This window comes from Anser anser (assembly GCF_964211835.1).
Source record: "Anser anser genome assembly, chromosome: 2".
In the NCBI taxonomy this organism is placed as follows: Eukaryota; Metazoa; Chordata; class Aves; order Anseriformes; family Anatidae; genus Anser; species Anser anser.
The window spans coordinates 65,937,365-65,964,857 of NC_139721.1; the positions used below are offsets into that span (position 1 = coordinate 65,937,365).

Consider the following 27,493-nt stretch of genomic DNA (forward strand, 5'->3'; position numbering starts at 1 on the left):
GATAAGTTTTCAGAAGTGATGAGTATTTGGTGGCTTATGCTGACCTGGGCATGCCTAAGTCAGACAAGGTTGGGCTATATAACACTTCACCCCATGTACTATTTTTTCTGGATCTGCTCCAAGGACTGTGACTTGTCCCAGTGAGTAGTAGGATTTACATAATTGTAAATTGTGTCCATAAGACCTTTTTCCACAAATACTCTACCATTATTACCTGTGCCGTTATGCAGATCAGGTGTTCTGCTTGGCATGTTGCTTATTGCATGGGAAGAGTGGCAACATGTGGCAGCATGCAGGCAGACATTTCAGATCTGATTGTTTTGGGTTCCTGGAATTGCAGTACATAGTTCGGAAATGATTAGAATTCTCTTTAAAAAATCACGCCCTTTCCTCTGATACTTAGATGTGTACTGGAAAACCATTTAGTGACAACTTGTGACCTGTTTGAAGCCATTCACCTGAAATTAAAATTTAAGAAATGTGTTGGTTGGCTAAGAAGTCTGGCCTGAATGAGACTTGGTTGTCTCACTGCTGTCACCCGACTGCAGTGTACAAGTCCCTCCTTGGTTTGACTTGAAGGAAGGTGATGGTCACATCTCCCTCTTTGCCTGTATAACAGCTTTCTGACAGACCTTGGTCTCTCTCTGACTTCTTGTGTAATGGATATACTGACCTGGTGTTACCTGACTGCCAGTTTTACCATGTCTGAAAATGATTAGCTCTTACTTGAAACTTGGAGCAAGACACATTGAGGAATACATTGGCAAATGTTGAATGTTATAGTCATATTTTACTACCTTGTATGTAGAAAGCAAAGCTTTAATTTGTAAAATAGAAAAAAGTAAAATGCATATAAGACTTTTTATTAGTGACTATCTGTCATTAAGAGCATGAGGGCCCTGGTATTCCCATGCTCCTGGGGGTGAACTGACTACGTAGGGCCACGCTGGGAAGTGGAGCCCAACTTTCTGGCCTCCAACTTATCTCCCTAGTAGGCAGACGAACAGTGTGCCCCAGATTGCAGATCTATGAAGCAGAGTCCTTCAGCAACAATGCCAGTTTAAGTCCTGCTTGGATCTGCAGGTTTTTGTTTTTGCATGGCAGTGTGCTGCTGCCCTGCTTGTGCCAGCACAGATGTTGCAGGCAGTGAGCTGGCTCAGGGACACATCAGAAAACAGTCAGTGAGGCTTATGCTTATTCTTCTCATCATTTTACAGTGAGTTCAATAAGATAAGAGGCTGGAATATGCTCAAAGAGGAGGGATATTTTCAACCCAGGTCACACTGACAGTCTGGCAGCTGTGAAGGCACTGCTGGGGCATGTTTGTGTGTTGCAAGTGGATAGTAATTGTGAGGTGTTTTGAAGAAGAAATCCTTAATCTGACATTGTTGCCAAGCACTCTGTACTTTGGAGATGTGGCCTTTGGATGGTTTTAACTGTTGGTGTTTTAGATTTTCTATTGTGTGTAGATTAGAATTTGATTAGCAAGACACCACCCTCCTGCTGCCTTCTTCAAGCCTCCTGTGGATGTTGATTTCAGGCACAGAGAAACAAGCTCATTCTCTGGAGTGGGTGTGAGGGATGGAGGAGCTTGCCAGCTTTGTGTCTTTTCCATTTCAGTCTGCCCAGCAGCAAACTAAGGTGTTTTGGGGCAACAAGGAAACAGAGTGATAGCATTTCAGGGTTGTGTTTAGGTTTGCCTTTGGAGATTTCTCAGCTGTGCCTGGCAGTGTAGTACAAACTGGTATCAGATTCAGGCTATCCGGCTTTGTTTCCCAACAGTCTTCGAGATGTAAACCATCAAAGGGGGTTGTTGGCATGTGACTGGGAAACAGGACTCCTTGAAATGCTTGTCTTGTTCTTTTCTATAGAGCATATGGAAACTTAAGGGAAATAGCACTTCCAAGAAGCTTGCACATAAGTGGGACAAGAATAGAGAAGAATTGACAGGGTAGCCATGTTATTCAAGGTGGGATAGGGATGGCTTTTGAACAGGTAGGATTATTGTGCAGCTAGGATCTATCTTTGTCCGGTATCTCTCCTGCTCTTTTTTCCTTGGGTTTCTATTCACTAGTTCTCTTCGTTCCTTCCTTTTCTGATTTCTCCTCCCTGCCCCATCTGAGGGGTGAGTGAGTCCCATTTCAGCTTCTCTAAACTCTTCCTGCCTACAGGAGGGAAGAGAGTAGCACCAGAGACCTAAATCAGAGAAGCAGTGAACACTGGTCATAGGGAATGGTGGGACAGCTACCACTTTTTAAAGTTTGTCACAACACAAATAATAATAATTTTAAAAAAAGATATAATGCTTTTTAAAAAATAAGACGGATTTTAAAATATGGGTTTTCTATTGCATGACTGAGAGCAGCCTGTACTAGTAACTCTCGCCTGCCTCTGGTTTTGAGAACCTGGCTTCACGCCCTGGGACTCTGGAGCAGGGCTGCAATCTTTGTGCAGCAGGAAGGGGTCCACAAACTCTCTGGTTATTCTTGGAAACATTTGTGGGTAATATTCCATGGCTGAATTCTGACGTCCTCGGCGGGTTGAATAACTCTTATGAATGCTGGCTGTCTGCTGTACATATGCATGTCTTGTTTATGTTTGTGAGGAAACCCAGCTAGAATGGCTTTCAGAACACAGCACAGAAGTTGCACACTGAAGAGATTATTATTATTATTTTTTTATTTAGGAATGAACACTGGCATTAGTTAGTTAGGCCCTGCATAAAATATCAAGCTTTGTGAGCTTATTGTGCTACTTGGTATATCTATACTCTCCTATCCTAAACATTTTAGAGTAGCTATATTTATCAAGTGGAAGTAAAAATGAGAAAGATCCCATTTTTTTCTTGGCATTACACTGCGTGCAGTATTTATGGTGTCCCATGCACAAAGACAGATATGCATACAAAAGTGGGGAATAACATACAAAGGATTACAGAAGAGCTAGCTAAACTATTTGATTTTCATATGTACAGGCACATGACAGGACATGACTTTAGTACAATGAATCTGTTTCTTAAAATTCTGTGCACCATATTAACTAGAAATTCAAATTAAGTCTTGCCTTTGCTTTCATATAGAATAGGAAATGGCATATTTAGATTTTATGCTTCTAAGATCTCTTCAGGAAAACAAAGCATCAAACAGGGCTGGAATGCAATTTTCTGAGTAGGAAGAGAGTGCTGCTCAGCGACAGAAGACAAATCATTATGTGTCTGATTTCTGCAAATCTTGCTTCACAGGAGTTGTAAAGCCAAGTGCTGAGGAAGGCATGCAAGGGTTAATATGATTTCCATTCCAGCGAGTTTTGCTTGCCATTATTTTCTTTTTCTTTTCTCCCTTTTAACTGATTCATAGCATAAAATCTTCCTGGACACCTAATTATCAAGCCAGCTCACAGTCACAGCTGTCTGCTTGGAGAACCCATTAGATGCAGCAGTTGAAGCCTCCATAATTCCCCAAACTTCCCGGTTGTGAATATTAAGAAAAGATTTTTACATGTCATATGCAATTCGGAGGTGGTGTGAATGGCGTTGGAAATGACGAGCTCTGAATGCTTGTCCATCACTCCATTCACTGGTTACAGGTGGTCTCATTTTCCACTTTCAGATATCGGCTAGCTATGACAGCAGGCACTTAATTTGCATGTTCGACAGACAACAAACGGCCCTGTGCATGTCAAAATAGGTGGTGATGCGTGACAGTTCCTACACAATACTGTCTCCTCTTTGCTTGACCTTTGACCTCCCTGCATGTCTTCTTTCACAATCAGAAAAAAAATGCACTTTTCGGCTTTGGAATAAATTTGATACCAAATTGATTATTTTCCTTTCTTCTTTTTATTCTTCTTTTTCCTCCTCCTCCACTTTTAAAGTATGCATGCATCCAGGCTTTCATCTTAACAGCTACAAAACTCTGCCAGAAGAGTCTCATAAAATTTAAAAATAGTTAAGGAGCGAGGACAGGAAGCTGCCTTGTTAAAATTCATTGTAGTTAAATTGCTTGAAAGTTCTTTGTAAATGCAAATGTAACCTTTAAAAGAGACCTTAAGTTGGGTTAATATTTGTTAAAAATAAAATTATGTTTAAAAAAAATCACAAAAGTGCTTTATGTTCATTTTTCCTCGGGCCGTATATCCATCTTTATATTTGCTAGTTGAGTATTTTAGTACACATTTCATCATGACATTCCTCCAGTGTTTTTATGGCTGCTGTGGCTTGTATTAATGTTTAGTAACAAGAATCAGTCTTTTTAGCATCATTAGAAGCACACTTTAAGCTTACAGGTCTTTTTTTAAGTCAAAATATAGAAGGTACTGAAGTGCAAGAATGTTCAAATGGTGGCAGCTCTGTGCAGTTTATGGGGCTGCTCAGTGTTTGGTTCCTGGGGACTGCAGCTTTTTGTGTGTGCTGCCTCCTGGTTAAATCATATCAAAGGGAAAACTTAGACAAGCTGGATTCAAGAACAGCTCAGCGTTGCAGCGTTCACCCAAGCACCTGAATTTTAATTCCAAAGATACATGTTCCCCCTTGTCTAACTAAGAGTGACCATAATCCTCTCACAGATCTTATCTGAGCTGCAGCTCTTGTTTTAATTAAGAATTAAAGCATGACAGCAGGTAATCACACCTCTGGGGTGTTATGAGATTTGAGATGTGGTTGCATACCCAATACCCAAGGGTGTGATTATTCCATGATAACCCCACCAACCCCACCCCTACTGAGTCGTCCTGTCTAGGGCCTCAGTGATGGGCAAAACATGGTGCATGGCTTTGAACGTTGAGCAGGATCAGCAATGCACAGTGGACTTACCATATGCAATAATGCACTAGCATATTTTTCTTTTTTCTTCTTTTTTTTTTTTTTAATTCATCTCATCTTTTTCTTTGCGCTCTTTAGGTCATTAGAAACATTGGCAAGTTGTAGGACTTTTTTTCCCTCTGAAATAAAATCTCCTTCATGGAGCAGCATCTGGTGAAATTTGACTGATATGTAACTGCAGTTTAAATTTAAGACACAAAATGGTCTCTTTGACGTTTAGCTGAAGTGCTTACAGTATTACCTGGGTGAGCTTATTGTGACTCTCTTGTTGTTCTACAACACCTCACTGTCAGTTTGAACTGTGACTAAAGACAGCTAACCAGATCTGCCTCCTCCAGAGCAGTGAAATACTTGAACGCAGCCAATCAGTTAAGAGCTCTGACTCACAAAAGCAATTTATATATGAAGTTAGTTATGATATATAGCACGACAGTGTTCTTACTGAAATCCATTCTTGTTGCTAGCATCAGTCATGCTATTGATAGGTGGACACTCAGAGCCACATTTTAGGTATCTATCCCCCCTAAAACCTAGAACTGAGTGTACTGTTAGCTCTTCTCTGAGGTATGCAGAGACTGATTTCCAAGGGTAGATCTTAGACTTTGAAACCAGATGACCAGGAGGGCTGCAGCAATTTATGATGGGGGGCGTTTTGGGGAAGAACCAGGCTCTTGTACAGATATAATCTGAGGCACCCAAAGAAGCTTGCTGTACTATTCACTGCAAGAACAGAAAGGCTTGAATTATGGTGGAGTTGAATGTAAGCTCTTTTTTTTCAGATCTGTTATACAAAATTTACTCTTCTATGTCAAGGTATTATTAAATAAGGTGGTCTGTCTGTCTGATCTATTTAGTGCTGATCATAGATTTCTGAACAGAAATTTCACGTGCCAACATCAGCTTAACAGGCTGTACAGTAGGAGCTGAGGCACAGACTGCTGTACGCTGAGGTGGAGCTGAGGTATCTGCCCGTGTGGACGTGAGCCAGTCTCTCAGTGGGGCTTACCAACGGAAGTCCAGTACTCTACTGCTGCCTGTCCAGCTTCTGGATCTGATCTGTGTGTGTCCAGCCAGCTCAGAGCATAGGCAGAGGAGGGAGGCAAGCACATGCTGTGCAGCAGTCCATCCAAAGAGGGTAGACTGGAGAATTATATCCTTGGAGAGGGCAAGATATATTCAGACAAATAAGGGAGGGAAGAGGGATGCAGCTAGCCCTGCTACCATGATAGACTGCGTGTTTAATTATGTTTTTTCCTCTGCAGTAACCCAGCCAGAGGTGAATTAGGTGGAGCATCAATGGTGGGAAAAAAAAACCTACAATGATGTGCACAGGCAGTGCTCCATCAGTTGTGTTTTCTTACGTACTTGCTTTGGCATGCATCCTGAGGTGCTGAGAATGGGTAGTCTGCTTCCTCAGTAGAAATTCACAGCTATATTAAGTAATAATTCATAATAAGATGTCAAAGCCTGAATGAAGCCCCAAAGAATAGGAGAATTGCTTTGCCAGAAATTCCTTCTAAAGTTGTGTGAAAACCAAATCTTTATGAAATTGTATTTCTTCCTTGAGTTTTGTGACTAAAGAAAACAAGTGCGTCACTCAGCTATCCACCCTTCTTTGGGTGACCATTGCTTGAACCTCTGCTTTGCATATGATTGCCAGGCTTGTTGTTTCTCAGCCTTGCTTGGCAATATGTCACTCATAAAGATCAAAGTTTTTAAAGCTTTTTAGTGTTGCAGTGGTGGTGAGTTCTGCAAGACTTTCTCAATGTCTGAAACTGTAAGGTAATGAATTTTTCAAAACCGAGAGGCCTTATCACTTTAAATGGAAACAAAGCTGGCAGACTTAGAGAAGATAAACTTACTGTTGTTAATTCAATTAGCAGAAAGTGATACATTAAAGCAATAGAAAACAAGATTAGTCTGGTTTATTTTCTCCTTAGATCTCAGGACTTTGGATGTAAGGCTTAAAAGTTCTCGGTAATCTTTCTGTTAAGAAGGACACCCTTACTGCAATACTGTACCTGTTAACACCTAGGCCACTGAAGTACAGCTTTTAGTAGCATTTCATTACTCCTGCATCTGTTTTTATGTATTTGGGTTACATTGTGCACTTTTGATGTACATTAGAAGAGGGTAAAATTATAAATTTTATGGTCTGTTTACTACAAATATATATATATTTATTAGCATAAATTTTCTGAATAAATAAAGAAGAAAGGAAAACAGATAACAATTGCTAGTGGACCCAGGGGTGACTTAATTCCATCTACCTGTCTTTCTCCTGACAGTTCAAGAACAAATACTAATTTAAGACTAATTGCCAAAAGTTCATTAGAACATATTTTGCCCCAAGATTGATATCTTTCTTTTTAATTTCTTTTTAATTGTATATTGCATAGTAAATTTAAAATTATTAGTACAGCATACTTACATATGACCAGTGACACCTGAAAGCCACTTGATATTAATCAGAAATTACTTTCTAACACATTAATTAATAGTTGTGGAAATTAATTTCTGTCAAAAATGTTTACAAATCAGTAAATACTTTCTAAGAACAAATGCATAGAAACAACAAGTAGAAACATTCATGGAAGAAAAGGAGTGTTGATATATTGGAGTGTTCATTTTGTCTGTTTAAATGTGAGTGACAAAGTGGCTGGATATTTGGATCAAAGAGTCAGGGACCTGTAACACTCTTCAGCTGAAGAAACAGTTTACCTATTATTAGAGGATTTTTTTTTCTCAGAAATAGGAGAAAAGATTTGGTCACACCAAATCTTACCATTTAAATTGCAGTATTAGTAACAGCACAGTTTCCTAATGGTGTACTTCTCAGTGCAAAGTCTGGGGTTCCTTTTCCTGACTCCTCTAAAACTTCCTAGTGAATGGCGACAGAATGTGAGGTGCCTTCCACACCAAAATTAAGCTTTCATTTTAAAAAGAAATACTGCTCACCTTAGTTTAGACATGCCTGAAAATTAAGCTTTATAAACCTGATGGTTAAACTAGAAAATCTACCACTGGTTATTCAGGGGTTGATCAAAGCCTGCAGTGGGTCCTGCAGCCCATCTGGTGGAGCCTTTCAGTTTTCTAAGCATTATTCAGCTAATTAGATATACTTTGTGGAATCTGTTTGCGTCTGTACTGTACATAACTAGAGAAGAAGAGGGTCCCCTTCCCTCCTCTCCCCTCCCCCCTCTCTGTCTTCCAGTTATGAATTGACTAGTTTGGGACTGCACCAAAGAATATTTCCATTGATATGTTTCTGGGTCCTAGCATTTTAGTGCATCTGATACTTCACTGCATCTGTTTGTTCCAGCCAAGGTTTGTCGTACAGGGAAGTAGATAACATTCAAGTCTGATCTTTAATGCAGAGACTCAAATTCTTTGCAACCCTGAATTTAAATACTACTAGTGACTAGTCTTCACAGCTTCTTGTATAGCAGAAATTACGAACTACTTCCATAATTTACATAGCTGGGGAGGGGTACAAGACATGAAATGAGTCACATCAAGGACAGTTTGAATTTTTAGTGCATTTTTCAGGTTGTGTTTTCAGATGAAGGAGGGCTTTAGAAGAACCTTGTTGCCTTGAAGAGCAGATGAGGTTCTGGCATGTAGAAGTGGGTAGCCCAGACTGTTTGTTTCAAAGTTGCTTTTCACGTTTTGTGCTTAGTCTATTCAGTAGTGGCAAACAAGACGTGAAACTGCTCTGCTATAGGCATGTCCTCCCCACGTATTTTCTGTCTGCTGTCTGAGGGAAGCAAGAATGAACAGAAGCTATGCTTATCAGAGCACATGCAGTGCAAAACCTGCTATTTTGAGCAGCCCTTCTACAGATTTATGAGGAATATATGTAGTCAAGTACCACCTTGTTCTTTTATCTCATTGTCTTGTACCCCGTTCAGTAAGATAGGTATATAAATAAAAGAAACCCTGCCCTGACAATCTTTCATATCTTTGTTATTTGCGGAGACAAATAAAATCACATTTCTCTTTCTTTCAGCATCTTTTAGCATTTTTTCCTCTACTGAAGGCAGGAAGAAGCTGGAAAAAAAAAAAAAGTTTCATGTAATTTAACAAACCTTCAACATTTGTTTTAAAGAAAGGGAGGATACTGAAACACATTGCTTCCCCACACACATGATGAACAAAGTCTGTGTAGCTTTGGAGGAAGCTTTTTTTGTGTCATCTCTACATCAACTCATTAAGCCTCAAAAAGGAGCCGTTATCTAATACTTTAAAAATAAGATTGCAAAATTCTCATTTCTGTTATGTAGGCGGCCCTCTACTGTAGTGAATCTGGTTTTGGTTATGAAACGTTTTACTAAAGAAAACTGAAGCTATGCTAGTAGGATGCATAGGTTTGGACTGATTGTATTATGGAATTGCATTTAGTGTACCTGAAGAACAAACTTGTACATGCATATACTCTTCAAAATGGAGGAGGACTAAAAGAAGAGATGTATCAACTATAGCATTCAAAAAAAAAAAAAAAAAGACATTTTTTTGGGTGAAAGCTGGCAAAACAGAACAGATTTACAAAATGAAAATGATTTGAACATTCTTAAGAATGTTTAAAAAGAAGAACTTCTGTAACTCCTGTTCACTTTCCATGTACAGTTGTATTGCAGTTGATTCTCATTTCATGTTAGACTGCATGGTCCCTTTTCTGACTTAGGGAGTTGGCAGTGTTTGTCCAGCACCTATCTCAATGGAGCCCAAGATCTTGAATAACTTTTCATCAGTAAGCACAGTCTCAGAACTTTAAACATGCCGTCAAAAACTTGCCTAAAGTATATTGCTTCATCAAAAGGAAAGACTGTTTTCTTAATTTGCTCTAGTGTAGCTGAGGTCTGTTTTCATTTGTTAAAATGATAAGATCATCTTCACTTGTCTTTATTTGTATGTGTGGTATGAATAAAAGAAGTATGGCTGTTCCTCTTTCTTCTCTTCTCAAGATGTTTGACATAGAAGCCCTGGAGCACTGTGCTCAGGATATGAAACCTACTGTGTAACAGCCTTGGCAAACTGAATCTGGAACATGATCCAGAATTTGAGTAGGAAAACTATTGAGCATGGGTGGGACTTATCTACTTTTAAGGTCCTGTGCCAAGTTTAAGTTCACTAAGCTCCTTCTGTAATCAGGAGACAGAGTGTGATTTGTTCCAGGAAGGGGTGAAAGATACCTGAGATAAACCTAGCATTGTCTAGTGAAGGAGTGTAGACCACAGCCTCATGCTGTATGCAAAACATTCAGACACATGTTAGGTCATACAAGTTGTCTTACACATATTTATTTTCAGTAGCACTTGGTACTACTGTGTAATAAAAAAGTCCAGAAAAGGGTAGGTGAGAGAGTTTCTGATCACTGAAGCACAATCAGTTGGACTCTTATGGTTGAAGTTAGGGACTCATGTGAAGGGCATGGGAGATACAGTCATAAAATGACTGGAAAAGGTTACGTAACAAATAGGCTATTACAAGTAGTATTGTTTAAACACATCTTCTAGGGCTTTTATGGTATCAGAAAATATAATGATGTCCTTACTGTCATTCCTAAAGAAGATGGGGACAAAGAACTTCTCCCTCTTGGGATATGCTCCTTCTTTCATGAATAGAAATAAATGCAAGTTTTGCAGGCTGCTCTTTCCAACCTGGGGTGTGGCTTTATCACTCTTCTCCAGCACTGTAGCTGGCTAGACAAATTAACAATAATAACAATAATAACTTTAACAACCTTTTAGCGGGTCAATGGTTCATATAAAAGTGCAATACAGTCAGCTCTCAAGTCAGCCAAGATCAGTGGTCCACATCTGAACCTTCAACTAAGAAGCACCATCAGTTGTTAGGGGTTCCTATTTTTTTTAACTCATTGTCTTTTGAAGCAGGACATCTCTATGCATTTTGACAGTACATTTAAATTACCACAGTTTTAGAGCTGGTCCAAACTTACTTGCAGACTGCTTTTCTGCTTTTTCTTTGCTTACTGTTTCTTGGTGGTTGATGTTTCAGCTGTCAGCATGCACATGGCATGAATATATATATATATATGTGAAAATTTGAAAAGAGAGACAAAAACCTACTTCTGATTTGTGGGTGGATTTTTTATTTACTTATTTATTTATTTATTTAGTCTTGAGTGTGGTGTGTGATGACAAGGAGATCATGTAAAAGTCAGTCTGGTCAGCCACATCTAAAACTCAAAACCTTACAGCCTGATGTTGCAGGAGACTGTGATAATCCTCCTGAAATAATCTTTAAATGCATATGCTGTGTAACTCAGGAGTACTTTTCTCTGAGAATAACATCACAGCATATTTTACATTTGCATTTGTTCTTTGAATGTTAGAAAACTATTGTATATAAACATATGCACTGGCACTATCCACTCTTAATGCTTTTGCAAGAAGCATACAGACCTTCTGCTTTAGGGACAGAAGTGAGCCTAGTTGTGCTCCATTGCTGTATTTCAAGAGGGATTTAGAGAAGGGGGCTTGGCCTAGACCACTGCCCCATTTTCTCTGGCTAGGACTGTAGGTTACAACTGAGCCATAAAGATTGAAAAGGCAGCTTGACACTTTTTTTTTTTTTTTCAATTTCTTTTGCCCTTTAATATCTCTTTGTAAGGGATCTGTTGAATCTGTAAACAGCTAGTTCTCATTAAATATATAATATGGAATGGCTAATTGCTGTACTAATTTACACCATATCAATCTAGTTAGTTTTGGTAGTGTCACAATGTATTTCAGGCAAGGTATGTCATACAGGGAAGTAGTAGTCTACTCTTGAATGAATGCTAGTAACTCTGGTACTACTAGAGACTAAACTATTGCTATTGCTATTACCATGCTACTAGTAACTATACTAGTGACAAGAAAACTAGTGACCATGCTCCTTACATTCGGTCACCCTTATGAAATGCTTTGGAACTTGGAACTTACAGTCACTTTCTTCAAAATCTTGCCCTTAATACCTTGCCTGATACATTTCATTATGAAATGTTACTGAATGTGTTTAGTGGGTATTTCATTTACAATTTACAATGTTATCTAAAAAGAGTAGCTGATAAAGGAAATTCTTTACTTGTAATTTGACTAATTTTTCACTAAATTTTTAAAAAACACATTTTCCCAGTGTTACCAGGGTGGGGGGTAGGAGCTGGGGGTTGGGGATGAGGGATGAGGGGGGAGAGAAAAACTGTGATGTTTTCAATTTTATTCCCCCCCCACACCATTTATGAACTGCTTTGAACAAACTAATGCCAATCTTTTTGTTAACCCTCGAAGGGCTAAACCTTACTTCTTACATTTTACTTCTCATTTTCAGCCCAGCCCAGAATCAGTGAAAACAATCATGAACAGCACAGAGAGTATTTAGCTTCTGTCCTGGTAATGAAGAGCATGAACAAGTGGAGAATTTTGCAAAAGGAATATGTCTATATGAAACATGCATTCTTATTTGCGAACCTAATCAGTTAGAACAAAGGTTCTGTGTGTTTTTTCCAAAGATTATTCCTAACCACTTCCTTCAGTGCCAGGTTCAAGAAGAAATCCAACCATTCAGAGTAAATTTCTAGTTTAATGATTTTAGGTAATCACCCAGCCTTTTGGCTTCCTTTAGAAAGCTTCCTGTACTACCATTTGTAGTGCAGGGCCCTGGTTTTAGAAGACAATTTTTGTGATTCAGATCTCAAGATGCTGCAAAGGTATGAGTTCTGATTTTCTACTTTGAAGCTTCAGACTGTTAGAGAGCCAATTCTCCTTTTCAGCAGATAGTGCGATGTAATTTATGTATGAATTAAAAGTTCTCTGCTTACCTTGTAAAAGTTATGAATTTCTTTTTTTTCCATAATATGTCAGTCTTTGCATGTATGACCCAGGGCAGAATTTGGGCATCTGATATCAGATCTATACACAAACTGTCTGTGGCACCATGTCACCTCAGATTTAGGTGATTTTTGTCTACTATGTGTCCACTTCTGTACAGCATGGAGTTCTTGACATTGCCAGTAAACTCTTACTGGCACAGATGGAGCCTAAACAAAATTCCTAAATCTCTGAGGTGACCATATGGTCAATGAAAAAAAAAAAAAAAAAAAAAAAGACACAAACATTTGCTCTTTAATGGTCTTTCTAGTTTAGGGAATCTGATAGGGAAAAAATATCAAACAAGCTCATTGTTTAAGAGAGTTAAACAAAATCTGAGAAAAAAAAAATCCTGCAACTAGAACTTCTGATGTGATTTATTGCAGTTCTCCTAAGCAGTAAAACTATATCACCAACAAGTAATAGTTCTTTCATGCCTGTTTCTTTCTTCTTCTGCAATTCCGAGATTAATATTAAACCTCAGAAGCCATTGTGATACCAAATGATTGTTTGTCATACTTAGTTTTTCAAAGAGTAAGTTATTTCCAAGCAGAAAGCTAAAACCTCATAATACTGTGCAAAGTAAGTATGAAACAGATCTTAGAACACACCAAGATATTTTGTATAGCTGGCAGCTAAATCCTGTAGCACACTCAAAACAGAAAGAAACACTTTTTACTGAATCTCAGGTTTAACTTACTTCCACATCGAGTGCTCCTTTTCTTACCAGAAATTTGCCATCTTGTCTTGTGGAGGGTATGCAGAACAGAGATATCTTTATATCTTCCTTTCCCACCACCATCTCTAGCCTCCTTTCTCAAGCTCTAAAGGATTAGTCTCTGATTGGAAAGCATCAGTCAGCTACTGATATTAATGTAATAAATATAATTTATCTTATTTCCACTGAAAATATTAATTAAATATCCAGAAGCTGTAATCAGAGCTGCAGTGTTTGAGGCATTTTTAATAATTAATGTCTGTGTGAAAACACAGAATGTAATGGTGCAGTCATCTCTATGATCTCTGCTTATAAAAATGTTTGCTGTAGCAATACTGAAGCATTGCAATGTTGAACTCTTGGAAAGATTGTAGAATTTTTTTATTGCAAAGCAAGGGAATAAACAGAAACATGAATGAAAAATTAGAAGGGAGCATAAATATGTCCCAGTCATGACTCCCATCATTTCCATGATGTTGTGTTCAACAGCAGAAAAAGAGATGGTGTGCTGTTAAACTACTCAGAATATCCTAAACATTAATAGGCCACAAATTCTGTCCCTCTTGCATATTATATAATAGCTTTGTAGTCACATATTCTTTTATATTTGTGCTATATCCTTCTAATTTATATCAGACCAAGCTGGGGCCTTTGTGTCAGCAAAAGTTGTACTGCAAATCTATGCATTTTTTGTGACGGAGAATCCTGATTTAGGTACAAGTATTCTCTTGATAACCAGATCCCAGTCTCCAGTTCCTAGGCTTCTCATGCAAGGTTTATTCTCCTGCACCTCATTTCTCCAGTTAGAGCTTGATGCTTAAGACCTCAGACATCTTCCTATAACCATTCCTGGTGTCTTTAAACAATTAACCTTGTGCTTCTCCTTCCTTTTTAATAACTCTGCCATTCTCTTCACTGGATCGATAGTTCTCATCTTTCTCATCACGTTCCTTATCAAGCCATTTACTCACACCTTTTCTTTCTCATGTTGGTTATTTTGCCCAGTCAGTTTGATGTTTACCCTCTACTACATTCAGCTCTGTCTCTAAGCTGTTTCTTGACACACAACTTCTACCTTTCCAATAAAAAAATATAAAATCTGTTTAGTTCAGCTAGCCCAGTCTCAGTTTTTCTAATGGCTCCAAGTATCTGCCATTTCCTTAAACCTCTTCAGTAGTTCCAATGTCTTTCTGTAGATGTGCGAATTAGTTCTCTGCCAGCAACTGGATATATGCTTACCCAGCAAGATGATGAAGCAAATTTAGAAAGGGAGTTGACAGCTTGTTTTATTGCTGCTGTAGTGGTATGTTGGAGTTATTGCTTGGAACTGTACAACTTCTGTTCACTTGACTGTCACTTGTCTTCAGGGAAACTTTTAGTCATAGTACAGTTCTTTATGAAAATTACGTATACTGCCAAAAATATGTTCTGTTTTCCAAAATCATGATTTTTTTTCATGCATCCTCAGGGAAATGAGCCTTTACATATGTAAATATATCTATATCTATACACACACATATATAAGTTTTTTGATATATTTATTTCCATTCAAATAAAACATTTACTATATGGTATAAATAAAAACATTATATATACTGTCTATATAAGCATTTTACAAATCTAATATATACATGGGGGTTTATACACCTACATTTATACACAAAATGAAAAGTAGTAGTATATTTTCTCACAGTATTGTGATATTTATTATTCAGATACATTCATTAGCTGATGGAAAGTACATTATGTTTTGCACTAATTACCCTACTTGTTTAGGTATGCTCACTTATTTGTGTCATCCAATCTGCAGCCACTGAAAGGGAAAGGGTACCATTCCCTCCATTTTTTCCTTTCTTGGCTGAATGCTCTCCATGTTTGTGCTACATGACTGTACTACCTCCAGCACCCACTGGATATGTGTGGTGACTTTATTTGCTAAAAAAGCAGGAAGAAACAAAACAAAACAACAACAACAAAAAAACACACTCACATTAGAAATCTAGGTAGTTTTGTGGTGGATTACTGGGTGAGTGAGTTCAGTCTAATGACAAAACAGTTCCATGTAGACAAGGTTATTGTAAGTTTTCATGTGATAGACATCCATTCCTTAACCAGTAATATAAATGGATTTTAAAAAGCACTTGGTTAATCTCCAAACACTTCACAGGGCATGCCAGGAAGTCATTGGAAGTGTATTTGAATACCAGAAAATAAGTACAGCTTACACCACTGAATCAATCTACAGCTGAAAATGTGTGTGAGCTTTTATCAAGAAAGTTTTGTAATATTATGGAGCAATGCAGTGGTATTCTTAAATGTGTAGTGTATGAAACAGTGCATTAGCTAACATAGCATTTAGCTCACACTGGGATCTCTTCAGCAATACACCTGACCAGTAACTGGGGAGATGAACTGGAGGATTTTCATTTATTCTTAGAAAATATTTTGATTTTTTTTTTTTTCAGGCAAATGAATTATCACTTGGGGAGTGTGTACATGTGTGTGAGAGAGAGACAGAGAGAGAGGATGGCACAGGAGGGGTGTTCAGGTAGTTACAGTGATTTGAGAAGATGTAGTTACCAAATATTTGCAGCCTCGACTTAGGCTGGTACCTCCAGACACCTGGTTGGAGCCTGAGTGATTTTTATTTGTCTTGTTAGCTCCTGGACTGAAAAGAGAACAGATAAGTTCTGGAGGCCAAATAGTTCTCAGCAATTAACATGTTGGCAGCTCCAGTGTCTCAGGTGAAAATACCCTCCGGCTTACTTTCCATTTCTGCGTCTTGTTGTTACCTGCGTTTTAATAATAGTAAACCATGACAAGGCTGAAATCTGAAGTATCAAAAGATAAAGCATATTAAGGCTTTGCTCTTTGCAATACCTTTTTATCAGCTGATCTTTTTCTCATCTCCTGACCACACCCTTGCAGGAGCTGATTACCTGCTGTTGCTTCCCAGTGGTAGTTGTGGTTTTCATTACCCTTTGTCGAATCTGTCAAAACTACATAAACTTAATTTGTTTGTGCAGCTCACCTCTTAAAATACCCTTTCATAAAGCCAGTTAAACAAACATAATTTCAGTCTTTTGATCTTTTATCTTCTCTAATCCTAAATATTTTGTCTTCATATAAATTTGGCTATAAATGGGAAAGGTTTCTTTCAGTGCCTTAGTCTTGAATATGCCACTCCTTTGGTGCTGCAGTCTTTCACTGCAAGTTTTTTTTTTTTTTTTTAATTTTCTTAAAGGCTACTGCAACTACCCTGTTCTTCTTTTTTCCCTATTTGTACTTGTATGTGCACAAATACTCAGTATTGGGTTCTGAGATTGCTCTACTTCTCAGGAGCTTTTTTTTTACATTATGCTGTTTCTTCAGTGCTTGAAACTCTGCAATGCGACGCCCTGAAGGAGGGATTGTTTTCTTGTCTGCCCAGGCTCAGTGATATGTTTTTTGCTCACAAGGTACAATATAATGTAAGAAACACATTTATTTCTCTCATCTTGTATGGGATTGGAGTGGCAGGTAGAAAATATGTAGAGTCTGTCTGAACTGCTTTGTAGGAAGCTTATTCCCTATTTAAATTATATGGGTGAGTTAACTTTGTCCTGAATGAATGGTGAAGTTAACACGGTAGTTAACATAACTTAGTTATTTCTAAGTGGTTCGGAGAAATGATAGAAAGTGTTCTTCAGGTACTAGCAATTGTCACTTACTTGGCTCTATTGGGTAAGATGCATTTATTAATACTCATGTAATTCTCTTGTTCTTAGCTGTCACATGTACACAGCTGATTTACACCAATTCACGTGATTTCAGCACCCAACAAGACTTGTTGCATTCAAGTCTTGTGCTAAAACTCACTTCTGTGACTTCAGACTGTGCACGTCAAATTTCCTGTGCGGGATGAAGGAGATTATTGTCCCTACAGCAAGGTTGCTCAGACACCAGGCTGGGAGCCCTCCCAAAGTCCTAAGCCATCTGCCTCGTAGTACCTCATTTGTAAATGTCTGCATAAATCTTCAGCTCTGCCAGTATTTGGTTACTAGCAAAGAAAGAGAAGGTAGAAACACTTCAGACCTCTCTTTGGCATTATTAATTGCACAACACTTGGCCATGGCTTCCTCCTCCCTGCTCCATCCCTGGCTGCCTGTCAGTATTGCAGCTACGTTTCTGCTTTGGTGGGTATGTTGTTGGACATGTTGTCCATTCGAGTTGTTTCTCCCACTCTTGAGTCTATTCCGACTGCACCTCGCCAGTCTTTGGATGCAGCCATATGTAAAGCTAGGCTCTCCAGGGAGGTAGAGCTGATTTATGATTTTTGGCTTGGCGGCATGTTAACAAAGCTGTAGGGAAGAGGTGTACACAACATACTGTTGCTGTAGCCTTGTAGTTTTTTTTTCACTGCATGCTCAGTTTCAGGACTGACTTTTACATGCCAGCAGTATCTGAGGGAACTTCTTAATTCTGTTTTAGAGCTTTTTGTTCTGTAGAAAAGCCACTGAGATATCTCTAGGACAAGACTTAAATATATATGTATATATATATAAAGACTCATTGCTTATGATAGTTTTTTACAGAGATGTTCAGTGCGGAAGGATTTTTGTTGCAAAGATGAGACACTGGCTTTCTACTTCCCTGTATTAATTGCAGTAGCACAGTGTTCTGGTCTGATAATGCTTTTATGCACTGTGGTCTGATATTAAGGAAGGATCAGGCAATTAGGCAGCTTTCCATAAAGGCAAGTTTCTGTAATTTGGCAAGTTTCTGAATATTGAAACAATGCAGGGATCCATTGCTAATAACTATAATTTTAGGAAGGAAAAAAAACCCAACAACTTAAACACTCGATGTTGACAGGTAGTGGTGCCTTCTTTCAAACCAGGTGTGCTGAGAGTGAATACGAAGAGATGAAGCTTTATGGCGAAATGGAGAATCTTTGACTCCCCTACCCCCAACCTTTAAAAGGAAACACTAAATTGCTATAAATCAAAGCTGCTATAAGGATATTTTGGCTGAAGATGACGTTTTGTTAGTTATTTGCTTGGGGCTGTCAAGTATTTCCTGTTGATCTGTTTCTTTTTATATATTAAATTGCACAGTAAGTCAAATTTTACACTTTGTTATTTGTGCACAATAAAAATATTTGATTGTCATTTGCCAATAATTAACACTTATGCATATATTCCTTGAAAGTACACTTTTGTGTTAATATATATTTTATACCTTTTAATTCTTTGACATTTTGTAGAACATCAGTCTTCATTTTATTAAGCTTTAGGGATTACTTTGTGATTTAATTTTATATTTTTTTTAAACATCTCTTTGCCATGTTTTTAAGTGCTTTTATTTATATGTTTATACTTCTAAAATATTTTGGAAGCAACTCCAGAAACATGCCTGGAAAATAGTTTGAATGAAGTGCTATTCAAATAAATTTATTTAACAGTGTTCACTTAACAGGTTTGTATGTATGTATAACCTGTGTGCTTTAAAGTCTGGCTGCTTCTATTTCAAACCTGAAGAAAGACTTATGTACTTGAAAACCTGCCTGCTTTTTCAACTGCATCTGCTGGTGTAATATCAGATACTAAAACAGAGACTGTGATTACTATACCCTTTACTGCCGATGATACAAAAATGGTGACTGCTATAGGATAACTTGTTTAAAAGGAAAGAAATAAAACAAATCTATTGAATGTAATTCTAGCTTATTTTAATAGTGGGCAACAGTGGGAATGATGATGTAATCATAAAACATCAGTAAGTGCTTCATAAGAGTAATAATTTATAATAGAGTATTTAGACAGGGGTTGTGCAAAGCATTTCAAAAATAAAGGCAGCTTGGAATTTCCTATTTAAAGTTTATTTAGGAATTGTTCTTTATAAAATTTGAGACTGCCTTTTAAACGGTACCCATTTTACAGAGAGCTGTATCCTGAACTATCTGTACTATTTACACATTTTCTGTATGCATTGCCTCCTGAATTAACATCTTCTTTAATCAATGCAGAAAAACAAATGAAGTGGTAAGATTTCTTCTTAAAAGAACTCCCTGTGGCAAGCGTGGCTTTTCTTAACAGTGCCTGTAAAGGTGATGCAGACTGTCTATCTCTTGCAGCACCAAACTCTCTTCAAGTAGATAGATTCAGATATGTACAACAGACATCATGAGCAAGTCAGTCGTAACACAGTGCAGCAGGCGAGGTGATTCAGCAGTATTCTTGAAAACAAAGTACTCAGAGCTTGTAAATCCTCAAGGCAAGTGACTTTGTCCTTACTATCCAGAAAACATCCAGACCAGATCTCATTTAAAGTTTCTCAGTGGTCCAAACAGACAAATGATAAGTAAATAAACTTTCATTCTCTCTCAAAGAAAGATGTAGATTCCACCTTGAAAATACATTCAGTGGGTTACAGATGTCACAGAAAAACAGATTTTCTGCAGCTCTCAGTGTACAGAAGTCTGGATTTTTTTTTTTCCCCATTGAACTGGGCCGTTAGCTAGCAAAGAAAAGCAGTTTAAAAGTACTTTGGCAGCTTTAGTATGCTCAAAATGTACACTTATTGCCATATCATATCAAACACATTTGTAGCCTCTTTCACGCTAAACTTTTCTTAATGTGCTTTACAGAAACAGATCAACATATTAAAGGGACACTGTCAAGGTTGTTACTCTTAAAAATTGACCTACTTTGACACTGGTCCAATAGTGAAGCTTTTACCTCTAAGATTTGCTCTGTGTACTTCTTCATGAATAATTGTTCTATACAAGTACTAGATATAAATACAGGCTTAAATTAATTTTGTATAAAGAGGGGAGTTTAAGACAAGATTATGCAATGGTTAGAGCTTAATTTGGGGATCTTCAGCAGTGTTTTTTCATAAGGTTCAGAAGTAAATGCTGTTACCATCAGTGTGAGATTTCTGAGGGGATCCCAGTGCAAACACAATGTGTGACTCAAGGGGCTAAATGTATGCATTGTCAGGTTGATACATACAGAAATGACTAAGATCTATTGAATATCTGCATCAAGTAAGATGTCCATTCAGACAAAAAGTGTTTTCTGGCTTCTTGAGCTTACTAGTTGTCTTCCAAAAATGGTTTGCTTTCATTTGCTTGGAGCAGGTATTCTCTACTTTCCCACACATTAAGCACTATGTTAGAAATGAGGTACTAATTAAACACTTAAAGTCTTGGACCTGCCAGCAGTTTAGTTTATGGGTACTGATTCAGCAAAGCATTAGTGCAGTTCATCGCTTGCCAGACTGGAAAAAACTATCACAGACAATTGAATTTATTTCCATGACTGTCCCATTCAAATCCTAGATTTTTGCCAGTGCATTATACTCTTGGGGCTTATTCATTAAAAAAAAATAAAAATAAAGTCCATACTCTTCAGAGACAAATGTCTGTAAAGAAAATGAAATAGAGTGATACCCCAGCAACTCGGTTGAATATCAGTACTGAGCTCATATTGTTTGCCGTTTCCCTCCTAAGTTGTCCTAATGACAAGTATTCTGAAGTACAGCACGGATACACTTTTAAAAACAACATGTACTGATCCAAAGTGTGGACATCCATTTTAAAAACTGAAATTCTGTGCATTGCTATTCTGGTCAATTCTGTTACAAAAATCCAGTTCTGGGTGCATGGCTGCACATGACTGACATCTCATCCCATCTCTATTTGTATTGGCTAGTAATATTAAGAAAAGAAATTACTCATAGCTGATGTTTTCATGACAACAGACCTGATGTTTTTACAGGAAAGCTGACATTTGTAAAGTCCTGTGCCAAATCCCATGCCAAGTCCCACATTTCCCAGGAGGTGCAATTTGGCAATAGTTTTGCTGGATCCATACCAAAGAGAGAATTTAGCATCCTCCCACAAATAATTTGTAAGCCAATGCTACTGGAAAGCAAGTGAGCAGTACCTATTCATCTACATAAACTGGTTTAATGTATTTAACAAAGAAACATTTTATTTCATTATTCGGTCATACTGTTTGTCACACCTGTATAGCTATCAGAAAGACCCACACTTTGTTTCAGAAGTCTAGTTCAATGAACTAGAACAGCACAGCTATTTATTTTGCTACTGTATTTCTTCAGTGGCTCAATATCTAATAATGCTTCATGGTACTAATATTTGGGGATTTGGCTGTCGTGAGAAATGAACTGCCAAGGAAGTACTTATTTTAACAGAGATGCTATGTTGAGAAGGGTATAGACTTGCAATTCATTTTGTAATGTCAGAAAAATTTGCTATGTTTGATTTTTTTTGCTTTGCTCTCTTCTTTGGGGAATTAATTTTTACAACAAATGGACATTACAGATGGATTTTAGAAGTGATTCTGTGCAGTTTTCATGGACGCCTCTGGCTAGCTGAAGGCTGCCATCGTAAAACTGTTGCTACCAGGCAGGCTACTCGGTTGGTCTTCACTCCCATTTTTCCCCCCTTCCCCTCAGGAAAATTCACCGAAGTTTGTATCCCTCCTGGCTAACCCCGTAGCTGTCTTAATAACCTGAAGCCTATCCCCAGGCTAGCTGTCTTGGTACTTTCTCATCCTCTGTCTTGCAAACCCAAATGTAGTTAATGTGACTTCAGCAGAGGGTCAGGATTACTCCAGGCCTGCTGTCGACTCTCATCTGTTTTTGAGCTGCTTTGGGTCCTAATGCAGGGTTTCAGCAAGAGATGCGCACGAATCTCTACATGGCATTTCTGACAGCTCTCCTGTGTCCACCTGGAGCATATTTGCTTGTTTGACGCAGGGCAATAGAAAAACGTTCAATTATTTGGGTTCAGCTATAGATATGGGCCAAATATATAATGTGAACCCAACACTTCACTTAGAATTGCTCTTAGGATGAATGGAGCAACAATGCTATGTTTACAGCACAGATGCGATCAACATGCTATTTAACTCCCATTACTGCTTTGAAAAACCTGGTGTAGTCTCCACAATTTTGAATACTTTGTCTCGATAATAAACTAGTAACTGAAGAAACATGATTTGCCACCGAAGCATATGTACACTAAAGGGTGGTGATTTTTTTTTTTTTGAGATCTGTTTTCAATTCTTTCTGTTTATCATCCTTAACTTTTGTTACTCAGTCCAAGTGCTATAACCATTACCATTTCTACCAGTAGTTTTAAAATTTGGATTTCTTCTGCTTTTTTCAACATTTGCCAAAGAAAACCTGTCTTGTTTTTATCTCTCTTAATTGTATGGTCTAACTGCCTGTTCAAAGCAGGACTAACCCCAGAGTTAGGTTGTGTCCCATTTCTGTTGTTCTTCATATTTCTTGTTCATATACTAATTATGTGTAGTGTTTTTTTATATATACAATGTTCATTGCATAGGTCCTTGATCCAGAAAAATATTAGAATGTCACTGTACATTTTTAGTGCATAGGCATACATCAACATACCTTTCAGACTGTGGTGTATCCTGCAAAGCTATACAGTGTCATATAAATAAATGATCGGTTTGCAAGGACTGTGAGAAATGAATATTACAATATTCCTGGATATTACTGCTTTAACTAGGTCTTTTCAGCTTATTCAGGTCATTTACTTTCCGATTTCATGGTGTTAATGGCCTTCACCTAAAAGGATTTCCAAAATACAGGGAGCCACATTTCATTACTTGCATATTATTTCTTCCTGATGCTTACTGAAGTTCATCAGTTATTACTGATATTTCTCTTATATTCTGTAATTTAATTCTTATTTTAACTTTCTTTGCATTCCAAATTGACTTGTGAACATACACCACTCACTTGTGAAACTATAGCACTAGATATATTGTTTGTGTCTTTTTGTCTTGGTCGATGGAATGTCCAAATGAGTTTTTTTCTTAACATATGACACTTTGGTGATTTATTTTTTTTTTTTTTTTGTGCGTGTATGTGTGTGTATGTGTCTGTGACTGACACACTGACTTCATTTTTAATGCCCCTCTTGCAGCCGAACTGGAACTTGAGCTCTCCAGAAGTGGTCCCATGTGCAGAGTGCAGAGTGTTGTGCCAAAATATCCGGAGGAATTCCTAGGAAAAGGGAAGGCATTCTCAGTGGTAGAAGAAAAAGAAATGGCAATATATTTGCAGTGATCCTAGATGAAGTATGTTTACTTTTGTTCATGTATTTTTAATAGAGAAAATTTTTGTTTATGTTCCAATGGAAAGAGTAAGAGATGTTGTTCCAAGCATGCCATTGAAAGACAGATCTTTCTCTCTCAGTAAAAGAGGTCTGGTGGCCCTCTGTGGCAGTGATGATATAAAAATGCCATTAACTTGATTTTTAATGAAAGCATCAAGTACATATTTCATATCCACTCAAAGAGAAGAGCTGTCTTGATTTTTCTGTCCTGTATATTCACAAGGAAATACAACTGCATTGTCTGACTCTGCACTTTTGCCTGATCAGAGCAATTTTCCTGCTTGTCATGCATAACATTACTACAGCTTTAAGCAATTAATTGGATAGTTCTGTACTAAGATATCCACAAACTGAAGACTTGTGGAGCATAATAGATGAGCTGTCTGCAGCAGAACTGCAGCCTTAAAGATGACAACCTGCAACGTCCAGCAAAATTTCTTTCTTGAGTGGCAGTCCTTATTACTGACATACATTTGATGTATGCTAAGCGCTATCCATTGTGTGTCAGTTTATAGACCTTTAATTCTGCAGACTTTTCAAATTTGTTTTGAAATTCTCTGTATGAGTTTTAGGACAAAGCCTCATAGACTGAGATCCTGCCCAGCTCTGCTTGAAGATTGCAACCTCATTGTAAATCTCATTTTGTAAAAAGTAGAATCTGGATGTCTTTGACCAAGTTTCCTTGTCTTATCCTGAAATGTACTATGCACTGACTGGCTGTCACTCTCCACCCTAGAAGAAGAAGAGTTTGTTTCGTGCACACCATAACGTTTTTGGTAGAGGGGTGGTAATGGCTGGCACATCACTAGTGATGAGAAATGATCTGAAGTGTAAGGTTTAATTTCTCCAATAGCTCAAAATTTCTGTATACGCAGCTTATAGCAAAGATTTATTTCTAAAACTTTCTGCAGCCACTGAACAGAGAATTACTGCAGTTTGTAAATCACTAGCCCCTTGACAATAGATGACAATGAAGAACAGTCAGAAAGTAACAACAACCAACCCCTCAAATTCAGTTGGTTTGTAAGCCTTTTACTCCAAAGCAGCCAAACAAAAGTGGGACATGCTTAATCTGGATAATAACATTACTAATTATGCACAATTATTGTTATTCATTTATTTTTATTAAAACTTTTTTTTTTTTTTTGGAAAGTGAGCTAGTCATTAATTTCAGAGAGAAAAATACACAATCTGAAGGTGGCAAGGTAGTGCAATGACTGACACATTACTGCCCAGGTTTTACTTACATTTGATTATAGCAAAGTCTTCTGTCGTAATATCATGTCCTTATTATTTTAATGGTAACTGGTGTTATTTTTCTTAATTAAGACAGTGATTTAATAGCATCTTTTAAATGTAGTAGTTAGAACAGTTTTAAGTGGAATGAAAATAGAATAAAACATTTAAATAGCCATAAATATATTTTGAATTCATATACTCGGACTTTTCCCTTTAATTCCCAGATCTGTGGTATGTCATACAATTGCAGATAACTTTGAACTTTCTGTCCACACACTCCACATATTTGATGTGAATCATTTTCAGGACAGACCACAGCAATTTAAGGAGCTGCATGTACTTACAGTAGTTAACTCACTATTTTCTCCCCTTTTGTCTAGTCTGGTCCTGGTGTGCTCTGGTGCTGGTATTTCAGGATAAATGGGATTGTGTTGTGGCCAAGTAGATGCTGAGAGAGAGTAGAAAAGGCTAAAGCTTGACTGCTGAAGTCCTTCCCAGGGAACTTAAAGCTTGCCAACATCCTGCTGTAGTTTCTGAGTCAGGTAATATCCTTTCCAAAACAGCCATTTAGTAACACAAAATCCTTTGAAACTTTTGATTGAGGGCAGCCATTGTCACATTAAGTCAAGTTCCTCTAAGCAATTAACAAATTGACTGGTTTCAGTAGAGCCCATCCCTGGCTTTGCAGTGCTATTTTTAGGAGTTACAATGGTGTTTGCTGCCAGACAAGATTCATCAGCTACAAGCAGAGGAGCAAAAATTAGAAAAGATTAAGAAAAATTGCTTTTTCTTTGTTTTGTGAATTAACCAAAAGTAAAACCTTAAAAAAAATAACAAAAAGAAACAAACAAGCAAACAAACAAACAAAAAAAGAACAACATAAAAATAATATAAGTTAAAGATAAAACTTGAGTGTGTTACTTGACTTGGAACGTTAATTCTTTATATATATATAATTCTTTATATATATATATATGTATAATTGAAGCCCAGTGACAATGGGGAGGCTGTCCAGTGTGGGATCTGAAATGAAAGATACTATTTCTCTTCAAACTAATGGCTTTGTCTTGTTTGGTAGCTTAACTGGAATTTGTGTTCTGCTATGCCTTCATGGTATCTCCAAGATTTATGGTTCAGAATCTTCTTGCTCCGTCTTCCCCTTAGTCAGAGCTTCTTCTTCAAGCTGCATCACACACCATAGTGTTTCCTGGTGCTTGTTTAAATGCACTGAATAATTATCTTGGTCCTTCTCCATTGACTAGCGGGGAAAATAAAAGGAGGCAATAAGACACTACTACCCTTAGTTAGAAGTTTTGATGTGAACCTCTCATCTTCAGGAGAGGCCAGACAGCAAGCCAACCATGAGGGCAGGGCAGACTTTTTTTTTTTTTTTTTCCAATTAGAAGGAAATGTGGGCAACCAGTGTATAATAACCTCAGTGGGTACTCTATTAGTCAGAAATGCCCTTGGGCAGAGGGTTCTTGCATGACTAAGTTCATTGCTAAGTTCTTTTCTTGCAGGATCTTCTTCCTGCATGATGGGCTACTGAAGAGAGTATGGCACCTATGTGGCACTTCTCTTATAAACTCTATTGCAAAACTAGTCTGATGCACCTGTTTTCTTCATCCATCTAATTGCTGACCTGGTTTGCTAAACATATCTTTATATATATATACACATATATATACATATACATTGCTGCAGCAATGTAACCACTAAACTCTATCCAAAAAAGAAAAAATACATAATTAATCTCTTCCTTATTGCACATCCTAATAGAAAAGAACAACACTTTATTTTTATGTATATATCATTTTTCTTCAAGTTTCAGATCTTCAGTGAATGAAAGAAATCTTTCTGCTAGTAGGACTCAGGATTAGGCCTATATTACCATCTCGTTTATTTACAAGTTTGTTCTACAAAGTTCTTGGTATCAGTGGGAATTTAATTTACAGGGTCAGTGTGTATCTGTTTTGTCCAGCCAGTGGGTGGCTAGGGGAAAGCCAGTGGTGGCAGGAAATGAACAGAGACGTTTACTTAGTGATCAGCTAAGCCAGGGCATGAATGGGCATAGCTACTTGAATTTATTCCTTGTCCAGATCAGCAAGGAAGTTTAAATACAATCTAGAGGGATGCCATGTTAGTGACATTACCAATCATTTTAAAAAAAAAATATGAGTACAGCATCTCTTACAGCATGCAAGAGATTTTGTGTGATAGAGGTAAATGTGTTACTAACACCCAATACCACACAAACAATTCTAGTAAGATTCTGAATATTACCAATTCTGGTAAGAAAAGAAATAAATTACCATGTAAAAATAGCTATGAGGTATTTAAAAATAAATATTGTAATAATTTTTATTGTAATAAGTATGTCAATACATTTTAAAATTCGTAAGTCATGTTTTAGAGCTGATGGACGATATGTTCTTTATAGACAACCTAAAAATTCAGAACAACCTAAAATTCAGAATAAGAAAGCAAAGATGTGACTTTGCTATCAGCCTTTTTATTTTGAATTGTATTTTTTTCTTAACAAGCATAATTGTTTAAAGCAATGGAGCAGGCTTATCAGGTCTCTTAAGCATTTAAGGTGATTGGAGGCAATTCAAAATGACTTGGACTTCTTCCTGTGCCACAAGGAAACCACACTTGCAGAAGCCTCACATTTGTCAATGGGTTGG

At 37.5% G+C, this 27,493-nt stretch overlaps 1 protein-coding gene across 7 annotated transcripts in view; it reads left to right on the forward strand.

Annotated features, from left to right (window-relative positions):
* Positions 1-27,493, forward strand: part of LOC310894185 (uncharacterized protein) — a 228,742-nt gene that overhangs the window by 24,893 nt on the left and 176,356 nt on the right. For 4 of the 7 annotated variants that reach the window (XR_014579652.1, XR_014579653.1, XM_083824033.1 and 1 more), the window contains exon 6: positions 23,376-23,529. The exons of the other annotated variants lie outside the window; for them this stretch is intronic. The gene's annotated coding sequence lies outside the window, so the exon portion shown is untranslated. The remainder of the gene's footprint in view (positions 1-23,375; positions 23,530-27,493) is intronic. 7 annotated transcript variants of the gene reach the window in all.